Source organism: Cebus imitator, unplaced genomic scaffold (assembly GCF_001604975.1).
Source record: "Cebus imitator isolate Cc_AM_T3 unplaced genomic scaffold, Cebus_imitator-1.0 Scaffold82, whole genome shotgun sequence".
Classification (NCBI taxonomy): domain Eukaryota; kingdom Metazoa; phylum Chordata; class Mammalia; order Primates; family Cebidae; genus Cebus; species Cebus imitator.
The window spans coordinates 2,156,727-2,162,479 of NW_016107397.1; the positions used below are offsets into that span (position 1 = coordinate 2,156,727).

General features: G+C 51.0%; 1 protein-coding gene across 1 annotated transcript in view; it reads right to left on the minus strand.

Moving 5' to 3' along the window:
• The window catches only part of CUX1 (cut like homeobox 1), a 437,632-nt gene that overhangs the window by 70,890 nt on the left and 360,989 nt on the right, over positions 1–5,753 (minus strand). The window lies entirely within an intron of this gene.

The following is a 5,753-nucleotide window of genomic DNA, read 5'->3' on the forward strand; positions in this document are numbered from 1 at the left end:
AGGGATGGGGCAGGGTGAGTGAGACACAGAAAACAGTAGTAGCGAAAAGTGTGCAGGGCGACCATGGACAAAGGAGACATAAACAGAGGCCACAGAGTCAGAATTGAGAGACGCCAGGGTTTAATAAGACGGCCAGGAAAAGACTTGCTGAGATGGTGATGTGTGAGCTGAACCCGGGGGAGGTGCGGGCGGGGGGGGCTGCTGGGCGCTGGGGAAGAGGGAAGAGTGTTCCGGGCAGGGGAATGGAGAGTGGGGGGCTCGGAGGAGGGAGCGTCCCTCGAAAGCTCCCAAACCACTGAGATTTTCCACCGAAAGGTGGGATTCGAGGTCCTTGAGATTCACTATTAAATTACACAGAAGCTGAGATATTGTTTGACAAACTATTACTCTGTATCAGCATTTTCTTTTTTGAGACAGAGTCTTGGTCCCTCTATCGCCCAGGCTGGAGTGCAGTGGTGTGACCTCAGCTTACTGCATCCTTCTTCTCCCGGGTTCAAGCAATTCTCCTGCCTCAGCCTTCTGAATAGCTGGAATTACAGGCGGGTGCCACCACAGACCTGGCTCATTTTTGTATTTTTAGGAGAGATGGGGTTTCATCATGTTGACCAGGATGGTCTCGAACTCCTGGCCTCAACTGATCTGCCTGCCTTGGTCTCCCAAAGTGCTGGGATTATAGGCATGAGCCACTGTGCCTGGCCAGTATTTTACTTAGTAACAAAAAGTAAAAGATGTGGAAGATGTGTACTTAGTGTTCTTTTGTTGAAGAACTCTTAGGATAATTGATTTTTAAAAAAACTGGCTGCCCACCCTTAACCTCACCAAATGCTCATTGTGGAAAAGGCACAAAATAGAAAAAAGGTAAGGTATTAAAAAAAAAAAAATAAGGCCAGGCGCGGTGGCTCACGCCTGTAATCCTAGCACTTTGGGAGGCCGAGGCGGGCGGATCACGAGGTCAAGAGATTGAGACCATCCTGGCCAGCATGGTGAAATCCCATCTCTACTAAAAATACAAGAAAATTAGCTGGGCGTGGTAGCATGCGCCTGTAGTCTCAGCTACTCGGGAGGCTGAGGCAGGAGAATTGCTTGAACCCGGGAGGCGGAGGTTGCAGTGAGCCGGTCGTGCCACTGCACTTCAGCCTGGCGCCTGGTGACGAAGTGAGACTCTGTCTCAAAAAAAAGGAAAGAAAAAATTAAATCTGTAATTCTACCTCTCAATGACTCAAGTAGTACTTTTTTCAAGCTTTAAAAGTAATTATGGGGCCAGGTGCAATGGCTCACTTCTATAATCCAAGCACTTTGGGAGGCAGAGGTGGGTGGATCACCTGAGCTCAGGAGTTCGAGACCAGCTTGGGCAACATGGTGAAACTCCATCTCTACAAAAAATACAAAAATTAGCCAGGCATGGTGGTGCATGCCTGTAGTCTCAGCTACTCGGGAGGCTGAGGCCAGAGGATCACTTGAGCTCGGGGAGGTCGGAGCTGCAGTGAGCCATGATCACACCACTGAACTCCAGCCTAGATGACAGAACAAGAGTCTATGTCAAAGTGGAAAAAAAAAAGGAATCATGATTCCTGAAATATTCTAAAATATTTTCTGCAGGGCAGATGCAATTCTGGGCATGATAGATGGAGACTGGGGTGGAGAGGGCAGAGGTGCATGGTGTCTGTGACAGCAGAATCCCAGGGGCAGCTCATGCTGTAACACAGAAAGCCACTGTCCTTGCCGCAGTCCTCCCTCTGAAGTGCTCAGTTGCACATCCTGATCTTGCCTGTACTGTGGGGAAATGGTGGCACTGTGGCCCCGGCTAGCAGGTGCAGCTGGGCCATTCCATGCTCTGTGTGCTTGTCACGGGTTTTCAAATGTGGGGACAGCCAGTCACTCAGGGAAATAATGTTTCATATCTCCCTCGGGGAAAATGAAGGACTTTGCCATTTAAGTCTGTAAAGTTTTGTGTGCAAAGATGGGACTCCTTCCTGCTTCTCTGATTTGTATGAGGTTGCAAAATAGGTGGCTCAGCTCTCCTGACCTGTGACAGCTGTGCGTGTGGCCCTGGGGGGCCGCGAGCGAGCATCTCCTGTGGCTTATTTCCCAAGCACAGGCCGTCCAGGCCCGTTCTGTGCAGCGTGAGCTGCATGGATCCTTGCCAATTTGCAAACTGTTGCCGGTGCACAGTGAGGCAATTACGGAAATCGAGAATAAGTGTTTAGAAACTTTTATAGCGATTCGGCATTTCGGTGACATTTTAAATGTCTTTTATATAAAACGATCAGTCTGCCACAGACTGGAAATTTAAAAAACAAAACAAAACTATCCATCATAGGGAGTTTGGAAAGCACCGCCCTGGATAACGCCGGGCAGGGCCAACGTCAGGAACCCTGGGATGTTCCCTCCAGGGTAGGAGGACCAGGACAGTGGCACGTGCGGCTGAGCTACGAGGGGTGGGCCTCGGGAAGGCCTCGGGAGGAAGGAAGGGGGCTCCATCTCAGGGTGGGTGCTGGGGAAGGGCAGGGGACATACAGGCAGGTGCAGAGATGCAGGAGTCGGGAGCAGGGCTGGAGGAGTGACAGCCGCCAGGGGTAGCCAGAGGCACCTGGACATGTGGTGGCAGCCCTGGGGAGTCCCTGCAAGCTCTGGCACAAGGAGGGGACATGCAGAAATGACATGCAGGGAGGTCAGTCTGGGCACAGATTGAACCAGGCTTATCTTAATCTTCCACCCCTGAGGGGTGATGGCCGCGGACGTGGTTTAGAGGGCCTTTAGGAAAAGGTCAATAAAACCAGGCAAGGGGATGTGGGCTTTATGAGGGGCAAGTGGAAGTGAACGTATCTAGGACAGGTGCGTCTAGTGACACGGGTTAAAGGTGTGCATTTCAGTGCTGTCCCTGGACACAGAGTGGAGGCTGGGGAGCGTGTGGTCATCAGTTCAACTCCTGGGTCCAGCTGGGTGTGGCCAACTCCCGGGAACTAACGTCACAAATTCCTCCTTCATAAAATAGCAAAAATCATCGCTGTCTTGCATGAACTAAACAAGGTGATAATGAACCCCAAAGCAGTAAGACCTTGGAAATGACACAGACATGATCGCCCTGCCTTTATCTGGTTTTTTTTTTTGTTTGTTTCTGTTTTTTGAGATGGAGTCTCGCTCTGTCACCGAGGCTGGAGTGCAGTGGTGTCACCTCGGCTCACTGCAACCTCTGCATCCCAGGTTCAAGTGATTCTCCTGCTTCACCCTCCTGAGTAGTTGGAATTATAGGCACATACCACCATACCCAGCAAAAGCAAATTTTTATAGTTTTAGTAGACATGGTGTTTCGCCATGTTGGCCAGGCTGGTCTTGAACTCCTGACCTCGTGATCCGCCCGCCTTGGCCTCCCAAAGTGCTGGGATTACAGGCATGTGTCACCACCCACAGCCTCATTTACTTTTTTGGAAACAGGGCTTCTCTCTGTTGCCCAGGTTGGAGCACAGTGGCGCAATCACAGCTCATTGTAGCCTCTGCCTCTTGGGTTCAAACAATCGAGAAATAAAAAAGAACTATGCAAAACACAGCGTAGCCACAAACTTGGGGCAGCAGCTCACTCAGTGACTGCTCACCTTCTAGAATCGGGGATTCTACTGGGATACCCCATGGGTGGGTTTTGGCCTTCGCTAGATCCACAGACTCCACTGTTTCTCCACTGCATTCTGCCAGCCAAGCGCAACAGACCATTTTTCCGCTGGCCCAGTTACCTAGGTTTGCTTCCCAACTGGCTGCAGCAGGAACCCACTGGCTATATGGGAACACGTGCCTGTGGGAAGCCCCGCGGGGCTGCTCTGGGGAGACTGAACCGGTGCCATGTAAACACGGCACTTAACCGATGATGAAGTGTCGAAGCGCCCCTAGGATCCACAACCGACTCTACCTGCAAAAACATTCATTTCCTTCTGAAATGTTTTGGTTGCTGCAGTCCAGGATGGTGCCAGAATTCTTTTAAACCAAAACACTGAGCTTGGGGGCCCCGTGTAGACACATCAGAATGGATGGCTTCCTTTGCAGTACCAAGCGGGACCCCAGGGGCCAGGGGAAGCCACTGTCCTGGTGCCGAAGGCCGCCTCCCACCGCAGCCATTATGGTGCTGTATACAGTTTGTCTAAACTTCAAGGAAGGAATGGTAACAGAGCCGAGGGGACATTTCAGTTAAAATTAAGTCCCAGAGTCCATGAAGTACGAAGGACAGGATGGCCTGTTCAATGGAAATCTTTTCTCTACATCTGGAAACACTTCAATCATATATACTTTTTTTTTTTGAGATGGAGTCTCGCTCTGTCACCAGGCTGGAGTACAGTGGTATGATCTGGGCTCACTGCAACCTCCGCCTCCCGGGTTCAAGCGATTCTCCTGCCTCAGCCTCCTGAGTAGCTGGGATTACAGGTGCACGCCACCACACCCAGCTAATTTTTCTAGTTTTAGTAGAGACAGGGTCTCACAATCTTGGCCAGACTGGTCTCGAACTCCTGACCTCAGGTGATCCGCCCACTTCAGCCTCCCAGAGTACTGGGATTATAGGCATGTGCCACCACACCCAGCCTTGCTTCTTGGGTTCAAGCAATCCTCCTGCCTCGGCCTCCTGAGTAGCTGGGACTACAGGCACATGCCACCATGCCTGGCTAATTTTAAATTTTTTGAAGAGATGGGGTCTCGATGTTTTGCCCTGGCTGGTCTCAAACTCCTGGCCTCAAGTGATCCTCCTGCTTCAGCCTCCCAAAGGGCTGGGATTACAGGCGTGAGCCACTGTGCCCGCCTGGCAACAAATGTTTTATTCAACGTTAGTTTTAAAAAGAAAGCTAAAAAATCCATTCTTAGAAGGGAGTCTTAATATCCTGATCTAGATTCATTGCTGGGGAATAGTTTAAAAGCCCCGTCTGGAGTGTCGGAAGGCCCAACTCGGGTCTTAGCTCAGCTACTAGATTGTGCTTTGGGAAGAGGTGTTTATATTCACTGAGCTTTTGTTTTTTCATCTATTTAAAGAAATAGGGCCGGGAATGATGGCTCATACCTGTAATCCCAGCACTTTGGGAGGCTGAGACGGGAGGATCAATTGAGCCCAGGAGGTCGAGGCTGCAGTGAGCCATGATCACTCCACTGCACTCCAGCGTGGGTGACAGAGTGAGACCCTGTAGTGGCTCATGCTTGTAATCCCAGCACTTTGGGAGGCCGAGGTGGGCGGATCACCTGAGGATAGGGGTTCAAGACCAGCCTGGGCAACATGGCGAAACCCCACCTCTGCAAATAATACAAAAATTAGCCAGGTGTGGTGGTATGCACCTGTAACTCTAGCTACTTGGGAGGCTCAGGTGCGAGAATCGCTCGAATCTGGGAGGTGGAGGTTGTAGTAAGCTGAGATTGTGCCACTGCACTCCAGCCTGAGTGAAAGAGCAAGACTCTGTCTTGAAGAAAAAAAAAAAGAAAGACAGAAATAACAGTACCCTGGCCAGGCATAGTGGCTCACGCCTGTAATCCCAGCACTTTTGGAGGCCGAGGCGGGTGGATCATGAGGTCAAGAGATCGAGACCATCCCGGCCAACATGGTGAAACACTGTCTCTACTAAAAATACAAAAATTAGCTGGGCATGGTGGCACGCGCCTGTAGTTCCAGCTACTCGGGAGGCTGAGGTGGAAGGATCACTTGAACCCGGGAGGCGGAGGCTGCAGTGAGCCGAGACTGCACCACTGTGCTCCAGTCTGGCGACAGAGCAAGACTCTGTCTCGGGAAA